The sequence below is a fragment of the Pinus tabuliformis genome, chromosome 9 (assembly GCF_031772625.1).
Source record: "Pinus tabuliformis cultivar Carrire ecotype Pingquan chromosome 9, CPIR1, whole genome shotgun sequence".
Taxonomy (NCBI): domain Eukaryota; kingdom Viridiplantae; phylum Streptophyta; class Pinopsida; order Pinales; family Pinaceae; genus Pinus; species Pinus tabuliformis.
Window position 1 is genome coordinate 1,741,223,710 of NC_142307.1, and position 26,420 is coordinate 1,741,250,129.

General features: G+C 41.5%; 1 protein-coding gene across 5 annotated transcripts in view; it reads left to right on the plus strand.

Moving 5' to 3' along the window:
- The window catches only part of LOC149155677 (phototropin-2-like), a 536,047-nt gene that overhangs the window by 13,075 nt on the left and 496,552 nt on the right, over window positions 1-26,420 (plus strand). The window lies entirely within an intron of this gene.

The following is a 26,420-nucleotide window of genomic DNA, read 5'->3' on the forward strand; positions in this document are numbered from 1 at the left end:
TACAGAACAATCTTTAAGGAGATGGAACCAAGGTAGAGGGAGTCACTACTTCGACGGATTTCTAGTCAAGGAATCCAAATCCGAGTTGCAGTTGCAAGGAGAATTGGAGAGTAGCGTTCGACAGCTCCTCAAAGGATTTCCAGGAGGGAAATCAGGAGTTAGAGGGAGATGGACTTAGTGTCAGATGATGCAGTGGAGTGTTTGGAGGACAGATGCAGTAGCTGGGGACCAGACATTGATCAACGCAAAGCAAGGTTGGCAGCAGGGCAATTGGCACAGTGCAGGAGTCAGCGACAGTGCAAAAGATTCAAAGGGTCAGAATCAGCAACAGTCAGATTCCAACATTCATCGTATGATGCTAAACACAGTTAAGTTCAACTAATTTTGGATGTTTTTTAGTTGCTTCTCTCAGCAACTGAGTTGCAGTATGGATGCAGTGTTAGTAGTGGCAGTGCTAGCAGCATAGCAGATGCAATGTTTGAGAGGGAGTTGTAGTACAGATGCAACAGTAGCAGTGGAAGTTTCATGGGCAGTAGTACAGTAGCAACAGGGGCATAGTGTTGGTGGCAGCGGGAGTGCGGAAAAGGGGTGCTTCAGAAACAGGACAGCATGTAGGTGGACATTGTTGCTACAACACTTTCCTCGCTAAGAGGGAGTGTTATTTTTTGGTAGCATCGGAAGTGCTCTAGCCTTGAAAATTGGTGGAGAGACTAAGGTACATGAGTTCTAAAGAACCTATAAACCGTTTGGTGAAATTCCACCCGGATTGTATTTTATTAAAATAATTAATATTTTTAATGAGGTTCCTAAGTCTAAACTTAGGGAAATTAAAATATTAATGGGTATTAATCAAAATATGGGCGAGAATGATCTAGAAGGCGGATCAAGTCATGTTTTAATTTAGTCGTTGATTAGAGACTTAATCTTGGTTGTTGAAGACTCAACAGGAAAAGTATAAAATGGATGCTTGGGGTTCATTTGGAAACACACGTAGAGAGATTGAGGAAATCGATTTTCTGAGGTGAGAAGTTCTCAGGAGGAAAATCGATTGGGGAGATCTTGCAGCAGAGGGGTAGTGAAAATCTAGGAGAAGGACTTTCCAGAGAACATTGACAGAGAGGCGGAGAGAGCTTGTAGAGAGGTAGTGCAGTAGCCGGGAGAGATGACGCTGGGACAGTCTGGGCCCACGCAGCCCTGATGCAGAGCCAGAAGGGCTAGCGCAAAGCAGAAAAACTGCAAGCCGGAACTACCGGGAACAACCGGGATAGATGACGTAGAGGGCAGAAGAGGTGACACAAGGCTAACGCAGAGCCTAAAAGTCTAACGTAGGGCCAGCGCAAAAATCGCCGGGGTTAGCCAGTCTTTTGCTGGATCAGCCAGAATTCTGCCAGATGAAGTGAGGTAAAAATCGCTCAGATTTTCCTCCAGTATTTTCTTTGTAAAGGATTGCTAGATGAGCATCCTAGATATTATTCATATATTTCTCCTGCATAATAATAAACCCTCAGAATTGTTGCACCGGTTTTCCTGCATTGGGTTTTTCTGGGGACTATTGTGTCAAAAAATAAGTGTGTCCTATGTATCTTGTTCTTTGCTTTGTTTTATGTTTCATGAGATAAAATATTTAATTAGTGTAGGCTGCAGAAGCAATTTGCTTCAGTATTTAGAAGAATAACTTGATGAATGTAATTTAAAAAATCAAGTAGGCGAAGTAGATTCAAATTTGCTGCGGTAGGGGTTCCTTCTGTTGAAATTTCTAAGTCTGACATGTCAGAAATTCCTACTGCATTATCTGGTTTATTTCACCTACTTTTTTATTCCTTTAACAAGTTATTTAACCATATAAATACTTAAAATAAACACAAATACAATCTCAACTCATCTACAGATCATCAACTGAAATAACGGACAAACACACAAGGGACGTTGTTATTTTTGGACAATCGTCCCCAGAATAGCCCAATGCGGGAAAACCGGTGCAACAGAGTTTTGAGGGCTTTATTATTAAGCAACTTTCTTGTACAACTAGGGTGCCAAACTGTCTCACCCAACATAGATTTCTATTTGGCAGTAATACCTCTCTTCGGAAGCAGATATTCAGCAAGTCTGCTCCACGAAAAATTCTTCCAGTGCTTCTCTGAGGCTTTGCGTCAGCCCTGCTAGCCTCTGCGTAGCTCTGAAACCCCCTACGTCAACCCTCTACTCCTCTGCAGTTCTCTGGCCTTCTGCGTCACTCACGCAGGCCCTGCTAGCCTTTGCGTAGTCTCTCTGGCCTTCTGCGCGGCTCCTGTTGGCTCTGCATAGCCTTCTCAATCACTGTGCTGACCCCTTGGCACTATCTTTACCTCTCTACTATGCACTCACTGCTCCTCATTGCAACTCAGATCACTTGTTTGAATTTTCTCGGCAAACCCCGCTCCAAAAAATCGAACTGACTGATCAACTTGTTGTATCTCCAACTAACCCTCAAGCCTCCTCTTATACTTTTCCTGTTGAGTCTTCAACGGCCGAGATTAAGTCTCTAATCAAGAGCTAAGATTAGATTTGGCTTGATCCATGTCATTTAGAACATTCTCACCCAGTTTTATATTAGTACCCATTAATATTTTAATTTTCTTAAGTTTAGACATAGGAACTCTATTAAAAATATTAATTATTTTAGTATCTCCCTAAATGGGTGGAATTTCTCCAAACCATTTCTGGGTCTTGGAAATCTCATGTACTCTAGCCTCTCCACCAATTTTCATGGCTAGATCACATCCGATGCTACCACAAATCAACACTCCCTCTTAGGGAGGAATGTGCTCTAGTAATGCTCCACCATTGAACATCACCCCGATCCTTCCGCATCGGTACCTGTGTTGATGCTTGGCCTGCTGCCCAACATCCACTGCACTGCTGCTCCCTTTACATCCGTGTTGCTGTTGGTCCTTCCTCCCAACACTGCATCTGCACTACAACTCTCTCTTAAACGCTGCATCATGCTGCCTATAGCACTGCCACTGCTAACTACTACATTGCAAATCAGTTACCGAGAAGTATGTAACTGATCTACCCAACTACTGATATCCTTGTCAGTTTGGAAGCCTCCTGATGCTGAAGCTACCTCTGTTGCTATTCTGTGCTCCCTCTGCTACCTCTGCGCTGTTGCAAGCATCTCTGTGCCTCTTGCACTGCTCCAATCTCTTTTGTGCCTCTCTGCACTGCTGCAACCACCTCTGTGCCTCTCGCACTACCTTGTCGCTCCATCCACATCTTGCTTATACCGACATCCGTCATCCTGCTACTATCATTCGGGGCTCCCGTAGCTGGATATGATCCAAGAGTTTGGGTACCTCAAGGATCTTGCCCCTCATCTTCTGTAGTCCTACTGACTACAGTTCGATGTCTCCCCACCTCTTCTCTAGAGGTGCATGAGCACTCATGGCACAGTCGTCATTAGTCTCGACTTCTTTCTTCGCCTTAGGCGGAGCTGCCTTGGAGTCAGAAGCCTCTCCCTTATTCTTCTTCCTGGGACACTGGGTTGCATAATGACCCAAATCCCCACAATGGAAGCACTTCACCTTGGAGATGTCGTCCTTCTTCCTCTTCCCTTGCTGTCCCGCAGATTCCAGAGCCGCATCCTCCTCCTCTATCTTGATTCGACCTCCTTTGCTGCTACTTCCCGCCTTGGTCAACTGTCTGATCTCTTCTGGGCGAAGAGCTGCCCACATCTCTTCCCATCTTGGAAGTTCAGCTCTGCCCAAAATGCTTTGGACAAATGTCTCCCAATTCTCGGAGACTGCATTCAGGGCAGTCCTCACCATGAACTCCTGATCCGGTGTAACCCCTATGGAAGTAAGTTGGTCCCGAATCTCTTGCAACATGCTGAGGTATAGATCTATCTGCTCCCCCTTCTGCCTCTGATACGACCGAAGTTGATTCTCCAACAACATATTGCTCTGCATGGAGGTGCCCTGATACAATGTCGTCAAGGTATCCCACATCTCCTTTGATGTGTTCTTCTTGGCAATATGCGGTATTACATGATCCTTGACCCCATTAAGGATTATGCACTTTGCCTTCTCCATTGCATCCTCATACCTTTCATTATCAATTGGGTCGACTGGGATAGCCACGGTTCTCAAGGCGAATCGCTTGATGTGATGTCTATCTAGAATAGACAGGATCCTGGCCTTCCAAATGACAAAGTTGGAGGCTCTGTCCAACCTGTCATGATCCCTCAGTCTGTTCATTGCCATCTCCGCTCTTCTACTGGACTCCCTCTGAGTCCGACTTCCCTACTGGAAGTTCTCTCTTAGAATCCCTCTGAGTCTCGACTTCCCTACTGGAAGTTCTCTCTTAGAATCCCTCTGAGTCTCGATTTCCCTGATGGAAATCTTCATGCCAACTGTCGATCCTCTCCTCTCCAATACTCTTTGCAACTGCAACTCGGATCTGGATTTCTTGGCTAGAAATCCCTCAAGGCAGTGGCTCCCTCTACCTTGGTTCTGTGCCGTTAGGTACTGTTCTGATTTGACAACAACAACACCCCACCAACTTCTCAATCCACAATCTGCCCATAGCTCCCTATGCCCCAACAGTTGAAGAAACTGAGCCTCTTAGTTCTGCGCAATCCCGACAAGGTTGAGTCGCTTCTCTCGCCAACTGCATCACTCCTACCTGGCTGAGTAGGATGATGTGGCTCTTCGTGAGTCTCTTCTGCCTCTCACTGCCTCTGCGTTGGCCCTCTCTCTGGCTCGAAATGATGACGTAGGCCCTTTGTGTCATTCCTTCTCTGTTGCCTTCTGCTTAGGAACAACTTTGTCTCTCAGGACAACTGTTTCTGTTGCAAATTTTCTGTTTTTTGTTGGTGCCTTTAGTTCTTCTGTGATCTGCAATGCTCTGATACCATGTTGAAACTTCTAAGTATGACACGTCAGAAATTCCTACTGCATTTTTTGGTTTATTTCACCTACTTGTTTATTCCTTTAACAAGTTATTTAACCTTATAAATACTGAAAATAAACACAAATGCAGTCTCAACTCATCTACATATCATCAACTAAAATAACGGACAAACACACAAGGGCACAGTTATTTTTGGACAATCGTCCCCGGAAAAACCCAATGTGGGAAAACCGGTGCAGCAGTTCTGAGGGTTTTATTATTAAGCAGCTTTCTTGAGCACAACTAGGGTGCCAAACTGGCTCACCCAACAGAGATTTCTATCTGGTAGTAATACCTCTCTTAGGAAGCAGATATTCAGCAAGTCTTCTCCACGAAAAATCCTTCCAACGCTTCTTTGAGGCTCTGCGTCAGCCCTGCTAGCCTCTGCGTAGCTATGAAACTCCCTGCGTCAGCGCTCTGCTCCTTTGCGTCAGCTCTTTGGCCTTCTATGTCACCCACGCAGGCCCTACTAGCCTCTGCGCAGTCTCTCTGGCCTTGTGCGTGGCTCTTGCTGGCTCTGCATAGCCTCCTCAATCACTGCGCTGGCACTATCTCTGCCTCTTTGCTATGCACTCATTGCCCCTCGTTGCAACTCAAATCACTTGTTCGAATTTTCTCACCAAACCCCACTCGAGAAAATCGAACTGACTAATCAACTTGGTGTATCTCCAACTGACCCTCAAGCCTCCTTTTATACTTTTCCTGTTGAGTCTTCAACGACCAGGATTAAGTCTATAATCAACGGTTAAGATTAGATTTGCCTTGATCCATGTCATTTAGAACATTCTCCCCCAGTTTTATATTAATACCCATTAATATTTTAATTTTCCTAAGTTTAGACTTAGGAACTCCATTAAAAATATTAATTATTTTAGTATCTCCCTAACCAGGTGGAATTTCCCCAAACCATTTCTGGGTCTTGGAGATCTCATGTGCTTTAGCCTCTCCACCAATTTTCATGGCTAGAGCACATTTGATGCTACCCAAATCAACACCTTCGAGTCTAGGAATTTTCACAGATGACATAGTGCAAAAGTCAGCAACAACGCAGAAGATTCAGAGGGTCAAAGACTAGTAGCAGTCAGATTCCAACATTCACATGGTATTATGCTGAACACAATTAGTTCAGTAATTTTGGGTGTTTTTCAATTGCTTCTCTTAGCAACTGAGTTGCAGTACGAATGTAGTGTTAGCAGTGGCAGTGCTAGCAACATAGCAGATGCAACATTTGAGAGGGCGCTGTAGTACAGATGCAGCAGTGGTAGTAGCAGTGTCATGGGCAGCAGTACAGTAGCAACAGTAGCACATTGTTGATGGCAACAACAGTGCGGACAGGAGATGCTTCAGAGATAGAGCAACATGCAGTTGGACATTGTTGCAAGAGCACATTCGTCGTTTAGAGGGAGTATTAGTTTTTGGTAGCATAGGATATGTTGTAGCCATGAAAATTGGTGGAGAGGCTAAGGCACATGAGTTATAAAGAACCCAGAAACCGTTTGGTGAAATTCCACCCAGATTGTATTTTATTAAAATAATTAATATTTTTAATGGGGTTCCTAAGTCTAAATAGAGGAAAATTAAAGTATTAATGGGTATTAATCAAAATTTGGGTGAGAATGTTCTAGAAAGAGGATCAAGTCAAGTTTTTAATCTTAGCCGTTGATTAGAGACTTGATCTCGGTCATTTAAGTCTCAACGAGAAAAGTGTAAGGAGGCTTGGGGCTCATTGAAAAACACACAGAAAGAACGAATTGATCTAGAGTTCAAAATTCCTGGGGCTAGGAAATTGAGTAGTTTGAACTAAGTGATCATTCTGCAGCAGAGGGGTAGGGATAGTTTGGGAATCCTGGGCAGAAATCCAGAATTTTACCGGGGAGCTGTTAGAATAGTCGGGGAAGGTTGACGCAAAAGCTCCAGGAGGCAGAAGAGACAGCGTAGAGCTAACGCAGAGCCTACGCAGGTCCAACGCAGATATAGCCGGGGTTCGCCAGTTCTGTTGTCGGATCAGCCAGAAACTGCTAGGTGAAGTGAGGTAATTTCACTCAGTTTTCCGCCATTATATTTTTCTTTGTAACTGGATTGCCAGGAGGTCATCCAGCATTGTATGCAGAACTACTGCTTAATAATATAAAACCTTTAGAGCTGCTGCACCGGTTTTCCCGCATTGGGTTTTTCCAGGGACTATTTTGTCCAAAAATAACGGTGTCCTATGTATCTTGTTCTTTGCTCAGTTTCTTGTTTCATGTAATCAAATTAAATTGGTGTAGGTTGCAGAAGTAATTTATTTAAGTATTTTTCATAAATAACTTGATAATGTATATTAAAATCAAGTAGGAGAAGAAAATTCAGTTTTGCTACAGTAGGGGTTCCTTGAGTGTAGGAATTTTCACAAGAAGCAGCAACAACAGTGGGTTGAAACCCAAGGAGGAGGAGGATAATGTAGCCCTTGCATTGAAAGGACAACAGGGGCAACAAAGACGAAAGAAGGATGTCTCCAAGGTGAAGTGTTTCAGATGTGGTGAGATGGGCCACTATGCATCTAAGTGTCCTTTGAAGAAAAAGGACAAGGATGAGAAGCATGATCCTAAGGTTGCAGCAGCAAAGATCCAACATGAGTAGGAGTTCGCCATGACAGCCAAGATACATCCAGGAGCAAGGTGGACTGACATAGAATTGTAGTTCAATAGAGCTACAGATGGGCAGAATCCTTGAGGAGCCCACCTCTTGGATCATCACCTTGCTACAGGAGCCCATGATCAGTAGTAGCGGGATGGAGGAGTTTCAGTTGGTGCCATGGAGTGTTGATTTGACAAATGCAGTAGTTAGTAGCGCCAGAACGTGAGCAGCGCAGAGCAGAGAGGTAGCAGTGCGTGGAGGCACAGTGTAGAGCTTCAGTAGCGTAGTAGCTTCAGAAGATAGCGTGGGACTAGCAGCAGTCAGGCTTTCAGCACCGAGGTGTATCCACTGGATTCTTGTCCAGTTTTGGGTGTTTTTAGTTGCTTCTCTCAGCAACTGAGTTGCAGTGTTAGCAGTCATAATGCTAACAACGTATCAGATGGAGCATTTGAGAGGGAGTTGTAGTACAGATGTAGCACTGGTTGTGGTAGTGTCAAAGGCAATAGTATAGTTGGAGTAGCAACCCAGTGGTTGGTGGGCAGCATGTTAGACATCAGCAGCATAGAGGAGGATGCTTCAGAGTCATAGCAGTATGCAGTAGCAGTGTATTGCTAGAGCACATTCCTTGCTAAGAGGGAGTGTTGATTTGGGGTAGCATTAGATGTGTTCTAAGCCTCAAATTTTGCAGTGAGGCTTGGGCACATGTATTCCAAAGAAACCAGAAAGCGTTTGGGAAATTCCACCCAGAAGTGATTTTATTAAAATAATTAATATTTTTAATGGGGTTCCTAAGTCTAAACTTAGGAAAATTAAAATATTAATGGGTATTAATCTAATCAGGGGTGAAACTTCTAGAAAAAGACATGGATCAAGCCAAAACGATCTGAGCCTTTGATTAAGATTTAATCTAGGTCGTTGGTTGTCCAATAGGAAGATATAAGAAGGGGCTTGAGGGTCATTTGGAAGACACACTGAGAGATCAAGGAAATCGATTTTTTTGAAGTGAGAAGTTCTCAGGAGGAAAATCGATTGAGGATATTTCTTGTAGTAGAGGGGCAGTGAGAATTTGGAAGAAGGAATTTCCGGAGAGTACGAGGCAGAGGGAGAACAGAAAGACATCTAGAGGAAGGTTGATGCTGGCCCACGCAGTGCTGATGCAGAGGCAATGTAGTCCTTGAGGGGAAGTCGAGTTTCCTGCTGAAGGAAGTCGAGTTTCAGTTGCCGGGAGCCGGGGTGTGAGTCCAGAAGGCAGAAGTTCGATTTTCTCAGCGTGCAGAGGATCCGGAAGTGGGGCGACGTAATACCCAAGAGGGGTGACGTAGATACCATGCAGAGGGTGATGCAGAGCCTCTAGTGCAGCAGGTTCAATCACTGATTCTCCAGTGATAGGGTGAGATCATTTCACCAGTCTTTTGTTTAGTGTTCTCTTTGTATCAGATTGCTAGTTGAGCATCCTAGAATTGTACTCAGATTTTCTCCTGCATAATAATAAAACCCTCAGAGCTGCTGCACCGGTTTTCTCGCATTGGGTTTTTCTGGGGACTATTGTCCAAAAATAACGGTGTCCTATTAGTTTCTATTTTCCTTGCTCAGTTTCTATGTTTCAAAATCATATTTAAATTAGTGTAAGTGCCTCAGTAATTTACTTCAATGTTTTAAGAAGAAATCTGAAATAAGCTAGTAATGTAATTTATAATCCGGGTGAAGTAGATTCAGTTGGTTGCAGTAGGATTCCTGAGATTGTTAGATCTAGGAATTTTCACAGGAGATTGACACGGTAGTCTTGCAGGAGGCTAGTAGATGGCAGTAGCTGTTGGAGGTGGTAGTGCATCCATCTTTGGGTCTACCCATTGATGAGGTGCAAACAGATGTAGTTGCAGCTAGCAAAGCTGCAACATATTCAGGAAACAACCCTCTCCAGGAGTTCATAGACAGGGCTTACACCATAATTTTTCCACTTTTTCCCATTAGAGGGAGAGAGGCAGGATTTCTTGGACATGTTTTGATTCTCCAGGTAGAGCTTCAAGAGTTGAGCATGGACCAGTATCAACATAGCAGATGTATTCCTTGCATAGGAGTCCATGCATTGGATTGGTGAGAGATCATCAGTCGGTATCCTACTGATGGAGTATAATTTTTAGTCAGAGGCATTGTATTGCAGGAGCCCTTAGAGGTGAGGGATATTACATGCTTCAATTGGCAGTAGGATATAGGCTAGCCACTCATCAGTATCTCATCACAACATCAGCATGATGAGATTGACCTTGGTTTATGCCAAGAGTTGGATTGGAGAGAGGTGATGAGTTGGTACGTGGTGGATGGAGCAACATTCCTGGTTGGAGTTATAGCAGAGCAGGAGCCATGGAGCCTTGATATTTGTTCTTGGTGGCATTGGGATCCAGGAGGATTCATTGATGACAGGTTCAATCAGAGATTGGTTTGGGATCCGGGCATTGAGGGTTCGTTCATGATGGGTTGACACAGGAGCAGAGCATCACCTAGTGGTTCGTATGGGATCCGGGCATTGGGTCTCAGTTGCGTTGAGCCACGAGATTGGTCCAGAGATTTGGATTGCTTGAGGGAAAGCAATCTTGGGGCGGGAGGACTGCATGTCCCCATTTTTATTCTTCTTCATAGTACAGCCAGGGTGGATTTCTAGGGCAGGGGATGCCCAGGTCAGTGGAGTAGGTTTATGTCATCAGGGGTCCCAATGGAGTTTTGAGGAGTTTTTATGGGATCTGATGGCATTCGCTTGGCATATTCCATCATCCGCACAATTTTCCTTTCGTTCCGTCGCATTCCAACAACTTTAAAAATCAGCATTATTATTGGGCATAACTTAATTAAGTTTGAGGTGGCATTCCGGGGATATTAATTGATGGAACACCTCAGCGTAATAGCTCGTTGGAACTGGAACAAGAATATCTACAAGATGGGATGCTGAGAAGATACTTCCAGTGGATGAAGAGAGTATGGTGGGTGATTTTCCATTTTCCTTAGTTAAAAATGACTTTAATTAGTCATTTAATTAAGGAAAAATAATTAATTGGAGAAAAAGGGCCAAAAGTGACTTAAGTGAAATAAAATAAAATTAAAAGGTCACTTGATAAATTCAATGGAGGAGCTTCTAGAATAATAATAAAATAATAAAATAAGATGCTTCTAGAGGCTTGGAGATCTATCCATGAGATCTATAAAAGAGGAGGAGAAGGTCATTTGGAGACATCTTGGATTTGATATTGTTTCTTGTATGAGAGGTTGAGAACTTGGTTCTCTACTCCATTGGTAGCCCTAGGACGGAAACCCTCGGGTGATTCAGTGAGATTGGGCGAGCACCCATCTCCCCTTGGTGGATTCATTCAAAATCCACAGGTGTAGTGATTGATTTCTTGTTTCAGTTTAAAGGCCAACATTAGCATTATTATCTTGGAGGGTCATTCCCAACTATCGTATTGGCATCTATTTCTATTATTGTGTTGTATTAGCCTATTGAGTTGGTGCGGTTTTCTCTAAACAATGTTTCCGAAGAGTGGCAAGTTTTCGTCCAGAGTATTATGGGTAGAGAAAAGTTGCTAGACTGGGATCGTATGTGGGCTGATCTGCAGCAGGAGGAGATGAGGCGAGATTTGGTGAAGACCACCATCACTGGCAGCAACAACAGTAGTGGGATGAAGCAAGTAAAGGAAGAGGAAGATGTGGCCCTCGCATCAAAGGGGCAATAGGAGCAACGCAGGAGGAAGAAGGACATTTCCAAGGTGAAATTCTTCAAATGTGGTGAGCTTGGCCACTACAACACTCAATGTCCTCTCAGAAAGAAGGAAAAGGAGGAGAAGTTGGATCAGCAGGCTGCAGCCATGGAGATTGATAAAATGTCCTCTAGATTGGAGGAAGAGTTTTCCATGACCACCGATATACCTCCAGGAGTGAGGTGGGGTGATTTGGTTTTGTAGCCCCAGAGAGCTATAGGATGGGCAAGATTCTTGAGGAGGTCCACTTCATGAATCAATACCTTCCTACGGGAGCTCATAACATGCAGTAGCAGGATGGATCAATGGCAGTTGATGCAGTCAGGTGTGAGAGTGACAAATGTAGTAGCTAGTAGTAGGTCAGATACTGGGCAGCGCAGGTTCTAGCAGCAGTCAGGACTCAAGTGGCAGATGCATCATAATGACCACAGTTGGTTCAGTATTTGGATGTTTTCGTTGTTGCAGTTGCAACAACAACAGATGGAGAGGGAGTTGCAGTGCAGATGCAGTGTTGGCAACAGTTCAGCAGGGCCAACAACAACATTGATGCAATGTTTTTCAGAGTTGCGAGTAGTTGGTGGGCAGTAGCAGCCGACATCAACAGCGTAATAGGAGGTGGTGCAGAGATAGGATGTTGCTTCAGTGGGTTACAGCGCTAGAACACATTCCTTGCTAAGAGGGAGTGTTAGTTTTTGTAGCATCGGTTGTGTTCTACCCACAAAATTTGGTGGAGAGGCTAGAATACATGTATTCTCCAAAACCCAGAAACCATTTCTGGAAATTCACCTAGAGATAACTTAATTAAAATAATTACTATTTTTTTAATGGTGCCTAAGTCTAAACTTATGAAAACTGATTAATTAAAGGGTATTAGTTAAGTCATGGTGAGAATCTTCTAGAAGAAGACATGGATCGAGTTCTAGTTAATATTAGTCATCTATTATGTTTTAATCTTGGTCGTTGATGTCTCAACGAGAGATTATAAGGAGAATTTCGATGGGGGTTGGAGAACACACTTGGAGCCACCAAAAATTCGATTTTGCTGGGACATCAATTTCCAGATAAGCAGCTGTGAGTTGCCGGAGGTGATTTAGTAAAGTTGAAGGAGTGAGAGAGGAGCAGGGATAGTAACACTAGAAGGAAGTTTCTCTAGTCCGGTGAGTGCATAGCATAGAGGCAGTGAGTGCCACAGAGAGGCAACATAGAGCTTCGGAGGGGGATTCGTATTTTGCTTAGGAGAAGCCAAAATTCAGTGCTAGAAGCCAAAGTGGGAGCCTGGAGGCTAGGAGGATCGATTTTCCAGGTAGCAGTTGATTAGTTAGTGAGAGAGACGCTGGTCTGAGCTCTGGCACGTAGATCTGCGTAGGCTGACGCAGAGAAAGCAAGGGGCAACTCATTTTGAGCCAAGGTCAGTGTTGGATCACCGGTGGCAGTGAGATTTTTCTCACTAGATCTACTGTCAGTTATTTCTCTGTATGAAAGCTAGATTTGAGCTTCCATAGATTTGTACTTAGATTTACTACTGCATAATAAATAAAACCCTCAGCTACTGCACTGGTTTTCCCAAGTTGGGTTTTTCTGGGGACATTGGTCCAAACATAACAGTGTTATTTGTGTGTGCGTGCATCTATTCTTCCAACATTATTTTTCTTTCGTAGTATTGTATTTGTGAAGGCTGACGCAGGTCAGCAGGAGAGCTAAAGGCATCAGCTAAGCAAAGCATTTGCAGCAGAATCAGCTGTCCTGAGTTACAGAGCTAATCCTTGCAGAGAGCGACAGAGGAAGGAGTGACGTAGAGGGACTGCATCATCAGTCTGGGCCAGAGAGAGGCAACGCAGAGGCTGAGGAGGGCAGAAACAAGCTCACACAGAGGCCAGGTGAGCTGACACAGTTGGCCGAGGGAGCTGTTTGGCCGATGCCGGGATTGTGTAGAGCCAAAAGACTCAATCCTTCAATTGTTGGGGCATAGGAGGCTGTGGGTAGTTTGTGGAGTGAAGCTGGTGGGGTATTGTGGTCAGTGTTGATTTAGGGTAGCATCAGATGTGCTCTAGCCATGAAAATTGGTGGAGAGGCTAAAGAACATGAGATCTCCAAGATCCAGAAATGGTTTGGACAGATTGTACCCTTTTTGGGAGATATTAAAATAATTAATATTTTTAATGGAGTTCCTAAGTCTAAACTTAGGAAAAATAAAATATTAATGAGTATTAATATAAAATTGGGTTAGAAGGTTCCAAAAGTCATGGATCAAGCCAAATCTAATTTTAGCTGTTGATTAGAGATTTAATCTCGACCATTGAAGGACCAACGAGAAAAGTATAAGAGGAGGCTTGAGGGTCAATTGGAGAACACACCAGAGTGATCAGTGATTCATTTTGCTAGAACGAGGTTTCTAAGCAAAAGTGAATTAGTGATTGGCAGCGAGGGGCAGTGAGTACGAGGCAGAGAGGCAGGGACAATACTGGGAGACCAGCACAGAAGCAGAGAGAGCGAGAGCAGCAGCCAATCCAGGCTATGCAGAGCCCAGCATAGGCAGCACAGAGCCCAGAGAGACTATGTCATCCACGTAGAGGGTAGAGGGAACGCAGAGGCTCCCAGAGGCTGCATAGTGCCTTAGAGGGCTGATGCAGAGTGTCCTGGGGCTGATGCAGGTCAGCAGGAGGCTAACGTAGAGGCCAGAAGGGCCAGCGTTGAGCTTCAGTTGTGCCAGAGAGGGTTTCATGGGATAGGTTTTCTGAATACCTGTTTCCGGATATAGAGGTATTGTTGTCGTGTATTTTTCTCTGTCGGGTGAGCCAGTTAGGTACCCAGATGTACTCAGATAGACTACATAATAATATAACCCTTTGAATAGCTACATTGGTTTTCCCACATTAGGTTTTTCTGGGGACATTGGTCTAAAAATAACGGTGTCATTTGTGTGCTTGTTTTCTTTTAGTTGATGATCTGTAAATGTTGATATTGTACTTGTGTTTATTTTCAGTATTTACATGGTAAATAACTTGTTAAGTAATTAAACAAGTAGGTGAGATAAACCAGATAATATAGGAAGAATTTCTAACGGGTTAGATTTAGAAATTCCAACATGTAGATCTGTGTAGGCTGATGCAGAGTCAGCAAGGGGCAGCTCATTTTGAGCCAAGGTTAGTGTTGGATCACCGGTGGGAGTGCGATTTTTCTCACTAGATCTACTGTCAATTATTTTTCTGTATGAAAGCTAGATTTGAGCTTCCATAGATTTGTACTCATATTTACTACTGCATAATAAATAAAACCCTCAGCTATTGCACCGGTTTTCCCAAGTTGGGTTTTTCTGGGGACATTGGTCCAAAAATAATAGTGTTATTTGTGTGTGTGTGCATCTATTCTTCCAACATTATTTTTCTTCTGTAGTATTGTATTTGTGAAGGCTGCAGTGTATTAGTTTCGATTTTTACCGTAGCACACAATAAATAATTTGTGCAGTTTATTTAACAAATAGAAGAAACTTAATCAATTGCTACAGTAGGATTTGGGGTTTCCGAATTTTCACATAGGATTGCTCGTATTTACCTTGATAAGTAACCAATTGCATCACCTAAAGAAGTATAAATTTTCATAGTGACCTAGTTGTTGTCTCTAGGCTATGCGAAATTGCTAGGAGACTCCTTGATTGGGTATAAGTCATCTCTAAGCATTGGATTACATTGACTCCATTCTCCCAATAGGATGGGCACTGGTCTAGTCCTAGGTGATCATTAAAACGAAGATTTCTTACGCCTCCCTCTTTTCTTTTTTAAGCCCTAACATAGAAGGTCAGTGAGGGCATCACATGAATTCTATTGTATCCATAAAAAATCGATGAAAATTGGTATAGAGATGCATTGGTGAGTCCTCTTGAGGTCCTCCAAATTTGAGGCTATTCCGACAGTGGAATCTCGAGATATCTCAAGCCCTAGCTCGGAGACCATTTCTTCCCTAGGTGCCCTTTGGTTAGTGGTTTCATCAAGGATCATTACATCCAAATTTCAAGTCAAATCTTACTCCACACCCTTGACCTTGTTTGGGTCCACTAGGGCTTCTTTGTGGTCCCACAACCTTGACATTCAAATTCCACAAGGATTGCTTAGAAACCCTATTCTTCTAGGATTCTTTGGTTTAGGGCACCTCTTATCAAGACATACCTCTCAACCCTAGACCCAAGTATCCTCTTATCCCTTCTTAGAGAGCCATACATCTTGCTTCTAAAGAAAGTAAGCTTTTCATCTTAGCCTCTCTTGTGAATAGGCTTTGGAATCACTTTATGTCCTATCATTGATCTATCTTTCCTAGTGATTCTTCTCATATTAGGATTCCTCCCATCGGTGAAAGTCTGTAAAGAGCAGGGAGATTTAGCTGAGGTAACATTGGGCTATTTCTCCATTGTTGCCGCTTGACCTATTAGTTTCTCTATAGGAACCCCTCCTAGGACCCCCACTAGTTTGAGTGGTAACAGGCACCTCTCACCATCGGGCATTCCTCTTGAAGGAAGGTTGGTCATCATTTGGAAGGTACTTTAACCATCTTGCAATCATGTGCTTTTACTTAAGGTTTTGGGCATTCAAACATGGATTAAAGGGCGATCTAGATTATTGACTGATCTTGTTTGTAAACTTGTTTTCTTACTTTACTAGGGAGGTTAGTTTTTGACCCTAGTCTAGTGGGACCTCCTCTTAGGCCTTAGAGTTATAGGAGGGGCACTACTTGGGAGACTTGGATTGAAATAATGTGTCCATGATATTCCATACCCACTTTCTATCAGTTCCCACATTTCATCTCCATTTTGCGAGCTTGTGTTCATTGGTTCATTGGGATTGGCACTCTCTTATCCTCATCCTTCAGACTGGGCTGGAAACTTTTGCCTAGAGGTTGATGCAACTAAACAAACGTTAAAAGTATAAAATTTCCACAATGAAAGAAAAAGAAAGTTAAAATACAAAATATGGAAAGGCCATTAATTAGCATATGGGAAAAATCCTAGCATGAGCTCTCCGCCATCATTAGCCATCACCCAATTCCTTTAGCACTTAATGCTCCATCACATAATAAAGGAACCCTTGCATGTCCCAGCTCTAATGAATAAGAAACTAACTCATCATTAACGGGTAAATAAATGCTAAATTATTATAGTAAGCTTGGGCTCCTAAGATATGCTCCCATTCAAAGCATTATAAAAAAAAAGTAATAGGTGCACTAGAGGGGTGAAAAAACTAGGTTGAGGAAAGGGGTAACCCATGCCTCCACGATTTCTCCCATGATGGACTTCTATTAGATAGTAACATGGCCATGGCACCTTGCCCTAAAGTCCTTCCCCTCCATTACACTATAATCACAAGCACTTGTGGATTGAAGGGTTGACCGAGGATCTGTCACCTTCCCTTAGGGGATGGAAACACCTAATTGGGTTAACTATGTAGCCATCCCTGACAGAAGTAGGGAACACTTTTATGAGGCTTGGTCTAGTTAGATATTTGAAGATGATCTCAATTTGAAGCATTATTATTCCCTTAACAATTAAGTATGGTCCACTATGATGCATCCATGGTCATTGTCCCTAATGATTGGTCACTTTCACATGATCTCTAGATGGTTTTGTTAGGTGAGGCCTTTGAGGGCACGTTACATCACTCCATTGTACAACATGCCTAGCTCGTTTTGCACCTTCTAGAGAGCAGTGATGACCTTGCAAATGCAATATTGCCCCTCCGTTGGGCACTTTGATGATTCTGCATGATGGTTGACATCCTAGGGTACCCTGATATGCTTAAACATTGATCTCCTCTTGCTTGGTGTTGGTTACTTGATGTTATACCTAGTGGACCCAAGATGCCCCCCGCTGGCCTTGACACTATTTGATGGAAGTTGCTTGTTCCAGAGTCCAGATGGTGATGATCATCCCCTGATGACAAGGGAGGAATTGTACTCATTCTTGGAGCCCCAATGCTAGTGAGAGATAGTGCCACATCACCCATCTATCCTTTTAAAGTGCGACATAGGTCACCTAGAGCGTTGTTTTTGGACATGGAGGCAACCTGTGACATTTCTTGAGGCTTCCCTTCATGATTCAAAGTTGATTATGATATTGAATTATCTCCTTATCCTATTCCACACCTTGTGGTGGCATTCATTTCTCAAAAGGATATGACATAATGCTTGTAGACAACCTGCACATGTGGGCATTTATGGAATTATTTTATTTTTTTGAGCTATCAGGTTGGCTTTTAACCTCTTGTCTTGTCAAACACTCAAAGTCAAACTTGTTTTAGGGCTTGTAGGCTTATTATTTTGTAAAAGTGAAGGGATAGACCTCATATAAATAGAGGATCCCTCCACTTCTTCTTTTCATCATCACACACATGAATTTGACCTCCTTAGAGAGAGTGAAATTTTCCTTTGTTTATTTCGATACTTGGCAAAATGTGATTTTTGTGGAGCATCTTTATATTGGAGATTGATTTTTGCATTGGAGATGTCTTTTTGGGATTGAAAGAAGGGTTTCTTGGTGGAATTTGTAAGTTTATTGCTTATTTTTCTATATTTTGCATGTGAATGAATTTATGCTAGGGTTTCTAAATGTTCCATGACTAAATGCATATTGTTTATTGGAAATCTTGGTGAAATTTTGCATGTTAAAATTATTCTTCCTTGAAACCTATAGAATAACTCCTAGGGTGCATCTTCTATATTTAATTTCTCCCCTCACAAAAAAGATAGCTAGGGTTTTACAAGAGGAAAATTATTTCCCCCTTACTCTAATCAATTTTCATTTTCCTTTAAAATTTTCCCTAAAACTCCATTAGCCCAAGTAGGATTAGGCACTGGCTAGGGTTGTGTTGATAAAAAACTATCAAAACCTAAATATTTTCCTTTTCTTACATCTCCTAGGATTTTTAAGGCAAGTCACTAGGGATTTTCTAGGGCCGATTTGCCATAGAGTTGAGTTTGGGTGGATGCTTGTGCATAAAAATCCAAGGTTTGCCTTAATAAACCTTTTAAACACAAGATATAGCATTAATTAGGGCTAACATTATCTTTTCTAAGCTTCTTTGTGTAATTAAAATCCTAGTCCTTTGCCAAGCTTCAACTTGAAGCCTATCTGAGAGTTCCCCTATTCCTTTGTTGATTTAATTCATTGAGGGAATCCTTTCTTTGACTTTTACATGTTTAGATACTCCTTATCATTACATAGCAATAAACCCTAACTTGTAGTAGCCCTTAGCTAGTTTAGGGTTAGAATACTTGTTCCTTCACAAAGAAGATTTGAGCCTATTTCATCTTTAAGGTATCTTTTTGTAGGTTATTCATATCACCTTAAGCCCTCTAAATAGAATATCCTTATGTTGATTTGGGGTAGCATCAGATGTGCTCTAGCCATGAAAATTGGTGGAGAGACTAAAGAGCATGAGATCTCTAAGGCCCAAAAATCGTTTTGGAAAATTCCATCCGGATGAAAAGTTGTTAAAATAATTAATATTTTTATTGAGGTCCTAAGTCTAAACTTAAGAAAGTAAAAATATTAATGGGTATTAATAAAGATAAGGATGAGAAACTTCTAAGAGACGAAGCTCAATTCTATTTTAATCTTAGCCGTTGATTAGGGACTTAATCTCGGTCGTTGATTCATCAACAGGAAAACTTAATCTCGGTCGTTGACTCATCAACAAGAAAAGTATAAGAGAAAGCTTGAGGGTTAGTTGGAGATATACTAAGGGAGACCAGTCAATTTGATTTATGGAGTGGGGTTTGCTAAGAAATTCGAACTAGAGGTCTGAATTGCAGCAAGAGGTAGTGAGTACGGAGAAGAGAGGCAGGGACAGTGCCGGAGGATCAGCGTAGAGATCAGAAAGGCAGACGCAGAGCCACTCAGGAAGATGCAGAGGCAGTAGGACTACGCAGTCACTGGAGGGCCTGCGTGGGTGACGCAAAGAGGCAGAGTGCTGATGCAGAGGGTCTGGGAGCTACGCAGAGGCTAGCTGGTCTGACGCTGAGCCTAGGGGAGGTGCCAAAGAATTTATCTCAGTCGAGTGAGCCAAATTGGCATCCTGTGTACTCAGAAAAGCTTCTTAATAATAAAATCCTCCTCTGTTGCACTGGTTTTCCTGCATTGGGTTTTCCGGGGACAATTGTCCAAAAATATATGTGTTGATGTGTTTGATTCTTGTGCATGTATTTGTTTCTGTATTATGATGCGATATATGCAGTAGAATTTATTTTAATATTTACTGAAGGGTTTTCGTAAATAACTTATTGGAAAATAAGTAGGTAAAATAAATTAGTTGTTACAGTGATAGAATTTTCACACATTATAGGTGAATGTAGGGAAGCCTCCCTTGTGGCGAAACTCGACTAAACAATAAGAGGAAGATTGTTAAGGTGACAGTGGCAGTCCTTCCTCATTGTGGCCATAGGGTTTGGCCCTTACCTTTTGAGTCCCCTAACAAGGTCTACTACATTTTGCAGCAACAAGGATTAGATCACTTTTCCATGCTAAATGAGAACCTTCAACCTTATAACCAAGGTGGTTGATATGGCCCATGGATCATTATGACACAAGACAACTCCGAAGATAATTGGCTCCATAAAATGATTCCATATGATATTAGATCAGTGACTTCATGACATGGATGGTACCAAGTCGAACCAAGGTTATAAGGGTGGTTGCATAAAGAATTAGAGCTATGTATGGCACTCTCTTTCCATGGTAAATGAGGACCCTGTTTGGTCAATTTAGTGTGTTCTAAATTGCTGATTTAAAATGTCAATCTGGGATTCGTAAACTGACGAAGTGAAGTGTACTATATGTACAAGATAACCATTTTCTTAGTCTTTTGTCGTTTTGAGTTTTTTTAGTTTGTTTTTGGATTTATCTTTTATGGATTCCCTAGTGTGTGATGGCGAAAATGAAAGTTAAGTATGGATGGTAATGGTGATTTCTACAGTGATTTTTCAAACTTAAAAGTGTTCAAAAAGAAAGCTCTAAAATAACTGTAATGAAATCAATTCTTAAGAGGAAGTAAATGTATCAAACAATGAACTAATGACAATGGCCCAGTATCCTTACTGCTGTATGAAAAAGAAAGTAAAAACTGAACTTAAAGCAACTCAAAGACTGAAAGCAAAGCAACTAATTCACACTACTTCAACTCTTTTGATCCTTTACCCTTCAACTCAATCTGCCTTATGGGAAGCAATCATGAACAAGTTAAGCAATATGATATCTAAATTGCAGGAAATTAAATTGCATAAAGGAAACTAATCACACTACTTCAACTCTTCTGATCCTTTACCCTTCAACTCAATCTGCCTTATGGGAAGCAATCATGAACAAGTTAAGCAATATGATATCTAAATTGCAAGAAAGCAAACTAAATCACACTACAATAAGTAATATTCTGATTCCTTACTAATAGAGTCACTTGACTATAGAAAGAAACCATAAACAAATGAGTAGTATGATGTCTAAGTAGCAGAAAAATAAATAAGCAAAACACAATTTGAAAAATGACAGTGCTGGAATTAAACTTCAGAAAATGAAAATTAGCAGGAAGGACAAGATGATCTCATATGTCAGTAGTTATCTAAAAAAAATATGTAAATCTGCTCGGGCTACCTACAACAAAACCTGTAAAAGAAGCACTGATCAACTAACAGTTAGAAAAGAAACATAAAGGAAATATAGACAACAATGATCATTAGAACAACACACTATATATACAAGCAATGATTGAAAGAAAACAGTAAATGAAAGCAAGTAGAAACTATACAAGGCTCTGGTGTACAGGGGCCCTCTGCAACCTCGGCCAGTCAATGAACAGTCACAAAAACGAGCTCAGGAAAGTAGTCTTCTCATGTATTAAAGCAACAACAAAACACGTAAAACAGAGTACAGTGGGGTGATAACAATAGTCAAAATTACATCTCAAAAGCTTAACCACACAACGTTTATCAACGCGTTATTTATAATGAAAAGTGCTGTAACTAACTCCTAAATCCTATGCTGTTAACTGCGTTGCCAGAGACACGTAGATCTCCTCAGCCCGAGATCTAGCGTAATGGTCATCATGTCCATTAAATCCTCGGAGTGGTAGCTACTGGATTCAGGTTACAGGGTTGATCTCTAGGTGTGCCGATATCTCCGTGAGCTGAGGACTGTGCCACGTAAACCTTCATGTGCTCAAAACAGAGACGTGCCACCGCTTAATTCCTTGGTTGGCTTTTCCTTTGACCCTTGTTGACTGTGACCGTTTATGGATGATTTGGCTGATCTGAAGGGACATGTTCCATGTACACGTCACCTGTAGCTTACCCATGTGGCTCGTTTCTTCATAGGACACCTGTAGCATAGCCTTTAACAAAATGGCTGCGGAAACCTGTGCTGGCTGCGGAAACTGACAAGTTTCCGCAGCTGCCTGAACAAAAATCTAAACCAAACAACAGTCATAAGCATAGTTAGAAAACTATGTCAGAAGCTCTTTTTAGACTATAATGCAATGATTTAACAGCTTGGTGGATGAAGTAAGTGGAAAAAGAAGGCTGAGAGGGTGTATAGGAAGGTGCAGGTTTGAGGCTCAACAGACCCCACAACTTTATATCATATGGTATATTGCTCCATCTTATTTACCTTCATGAGCTAAGACATGAAGGTGACTTCCACAATATAAAATGTGTGATGCTCCATGGTATGATTTGTATGGCATTCTCGTGAATGAAGGCCCATGGCTTTGTAAATATGAGCCAATAATAATGTATGTTTTACCTTCTTCCACATATGTGCCCTTTTCAAGCACTTGGTAAAATAAATATATGGCTAATACTTACATATATGAAGGGGGTGGTTCACAAATGCATTTGTGGCTTCCAAACCTTTAATTAATACCTTTTAACAAGTGCACCTCCATGGTATATTATAACAAGAACTTGAGCTCGTAAGGTGAGTGGCCCACCTCTTATAACTAAAGTTTCCCACTTGGTATAAAGTATCACTTCATGAGTTAAAAAGGGGATGGCCAAATAAAATATTATAAGTGTCTCCACATGTGTGCCATCAAGTAGCATAGTCCATAAAAGTTCCGAAGCACTAAAATAAAAGTGATATCTTCTAGTACACCCCATCATAAGCCAAAGTCATAATAAAAGTAGAACATGAGATGTATGAGTGTTCGGCTAGGTCAACCATAAAAAGAAAAGCATCCACTAATGTTATACCATAGCATCAAAGAGCATCTCACAACCATCAACCAAAGCATAAAGACCATAAAATTCTAACCCCAAAACTCCGTCAACCAAATATATGCAACCATGAAGAGAGAACCAGGAACTAAGACAATCCACCTCATAAGCCACCTCTCATCCCACTTTACTAGTATCCAGCCATTGTGTTAGAAATTAATTAACAGAGCAATGGAACATATAAAATATTGCGGAAAAACAAACACATAAAAGCATAAAACAAGAGAGACACAGATATACATGGTTCACCCAAATTGGGATACATCCACGAAGAAACAACCAATCCTTTGTTTTATATTATCCAACAAAATGAAGAGATACAACCTATAATAAATTCGTTGTAATTTCCTCTTCGATTTCACAGAGTCTCCTCTTTTCTTCACATAGAATAATAATGCACAATCGCAATACAATTCCCTCATATAAATCGAGGGTTGCCTTCTAGGGCAAAACCCTAAATTAACATAATTTCTACCGTAAGATCTTTCGCCTAATGAATGACCTAGATTGACTACGAAATTACAATATTTTACAAGGCAAATTTTCATCTAATTTTGAGCTCCAAAGAATTTCAGCTGCCCTCCCCTGGACCCCCCTGGCAGCAATAGTGGGGGGGTAAGTCCCCCCACCCCCCTTGTCAGGGACTGGGATCCAATCACAGTTGAAACAAAAACCTCTGAACAACTAGGAAGATAATCAGGCTCCGTACCCAACACATTGGGGGCTAGAAACATCATACATGCAACACACCATGACAAGGTAGTAGGCTCCATAATAAAAAAAGTATACCAAGAGGGTGATCCATAAGCCATCAAACATTAGCATCATCTTTGAGCAAAGAATGAGGGTTTGTGTACCCCAAATCTTTCAAAAACCCTAAATGTTATCCTGAAAATCTTGTCGTGTGATGAGGATCACAAAAATTACCCTCATGCCATATAAGAGGTTACCCTCATGCAATATAAGGGGTTACCCTCATATAAGGATCGTAAAATTACCCTCATTGGTTAGCTTTAGTAATCCTACTAAGGACACCTCCCTTGAGTTGGAGGAGAGATTTCCTAAAGTGAAGATAGGTTTCTTAGGTGACAATAGTAATTGTCCTATTAGTGCCCTTCCAAAATGTACATTGTGGATTAGAGCTTTAGTACATGTTTGGAGGTAACATATCCCATTTACAAAATTCCTTTTAGATTCTTCAAGAGTAAGTTACATTTGAGAGAAAAATAGTGATGGTGGTAAGAAGTATCAAAAACCAAAACTACCAAGCCTTTTTCACTTGAACCACCAAATATAGTAGCTCTCCAAGAGATCATGAAATATTTAAATAGTATGATTCCAAAATTTCCTGGGAAAGTCATGATCCCAACAAATGTGCTTAATGCCCTCACTCTTTCCACAACGGACACACAAACCCCTTGATAGGCCAATCCTAGCAAATATTTGTTTGTTTACCGAGAAATGCAGAAGAACAAATTAACCAAGTGTTTGAGTTTGAAGGTAGGGTGATCAAACCATTGTTAATCCTCTTCAACCATGTTGATGCCTCATCTAGACGATACCAATGGACATTCTACCACCAAACAATATTGAAGTGCAACCTGAATTGTAATGTCCCCAATTTTGATTTTTCATCCGAGGGAGTTAATGGAGTTTATTGGAGAGGTGCTAAGCATAACACAATTTTGTAAATTGAGCATTGGAGACATTTTTGGCGTATGGAACTTAGGAGAGGGAGAAAATTAATTTGCTAGTGGAATGTGGGGGCCACAGCCATACGAAATACACAATTGGAGAGAAAATTGAATTGCTAAGGGAAGGAGGTTGAAATATTGGATGGAGGCACCCACATGAGGAGGCAAGAAAAAAGTGATATATAGGATCATAGAAGCTATTGGGGTCTTTTGTTCACTCATCTATTTCCTTTGTTGCTCAAGTTGTTTAGCTGGGTCACTAGTATTGTTGACCACAGAGTTCTCCAAGGGGAGAACTCACTCATCTTTTGATGGATTCCGAGTGCCACCCTAGGGAGGCAAACTATTGTTACTTTGGTGATAGGGTTGTGGAGTATTGTAGCACATCTCAACAAGATTCCTTTAGCCAATTCGTACTCCAAGGAGGACGCAGTAGAGAAATCGTACCACTCATTTCAGCTAGCTTTTGAGGTATTTTGCCGGGAGAAAATTAGTGGAGTTGCTTGAGGGGGAGATCAGCCTTTGTGGAAAGTTTTGGAGCTGGAGGTGACTGCTATTGAGGGGAATAAATTTATCTTCCTAAGGCCTACGCAGGGGGTCATTGGACAACGTGTCTGTGGAGCTGGGTTCAACTACCTTGTGCCGGGATTTGATGTGAGACTTCTCCCCTACATCCGGGAAAACTTCCTTTAGCATTCCTATTGCAAATTGAGGAGAAATAAGGAGGATTTCAGCAGATTTCATCATTGGGGGATGTAGTCTTTGTTTAAGAGGGCGTAGTGCCAAAATAGGACAATTTTGGAAGGTCGGAATTAGCCAAAACCCTTCTGGGTTTTTGTGGGTTTGTTGATAGGAGTGCGGGGTTAAATTTGCAGAATTTTCTGGGCAGTATTTAGGCCAAAAATCCCCTTTTTATCCAGCAGTATGTTTTATTATTCAGTCGGTAATTGCACCATTTTATGGGTTTTCTGGGTGTTTGGTTTGGGGTAGATTCCTTTCGGGGTTTGGTTGAGGACACTGTGGAGAGGCACCAACTACAGTTTTGGGAGGTTCTGAGCACAAGAGTGGTAGATATCACCATTTTCTTCCAGCAGCAGGAGTAGGAATTTACTGGGTCTGCGCAGAGCTTAGATGGGCTGATATTTGAGCAATTGGGCAGTGTTTTCTCAACCTGGGCCTTTGCTTGCTTGCTGTAGCAAGCTCAGGTTCCTCTTTCCCTCACTATATTGTACTTATTCAGCTCGAATTTAATATAAAGACCCAACTTTGGTTCCAATATATGTGTATCTGCTATTTATGTATGTTTTCCATTTTTGGTTATTGTTCATGAGCATGTCTTTCTGTTATTCATTGTTAATTTCCTATTAGGAACAATACATGGACTAACTGGAAGGAGAGTATAATAAGAGGCGTACATTTGTCCATACTCTATATTATCAACATAATATCCACCCTTTTGTAGCTTTTCTTTTTAACTATCATCCGTGTCAAACATATTGATCATTTCTATGCTTGTCAGGTTGAACCTTTGTAAAATGACAATTCCCTAGATATTTTTCTCCAAGAGATCTAGTCACTTTTCTCTGAGCGACTGACATATGGCATATGCATACCACCCTTATAGAACTTCTAAATTTTCGTAAGTACAAAAAATGGTTTCTGTGATAATGGACAGTAGTCCCTTGCTGTAGGGGAAATTCAACCATAAAAGGCCCAAAAATAGCAAAATATCATCTCTAGATCCTCTAAGTTGTCCTAGTTCTTTATATAAAAATACCTCACTTCATTCCAAATATCTTAAGCTTTGCAAAGACATTTGGGAAAATTTTAGAACTAATGATGTACAATGATGTGATAATCAATAAACAGGGAGAATTTGAGGGTATTTGATCTAATTTCATTCTACTAGACTGCCCGCAAAAAGGTCTTCTTAAGGTCTAATGCCTTACTAAGGCACGCTTTTATCTTGCTTGTTTATTTCAGTTGGTAGTGTCTAAGTTTGATTAGATCTTCTTGATTTCTATTTGTGTTCACTAAGAAATGAGCATCCTGATGTGAATACTTGTTTTTTTCTGTTATGACTTATATGTGCTACTTCCCATTTGGTTTTCAGAGTCGAATTTGGAATAGATAAAATCATGCATAAAACTTTTTCATGTAGTTGAATATCTTGTAGAGTTTTAAAATT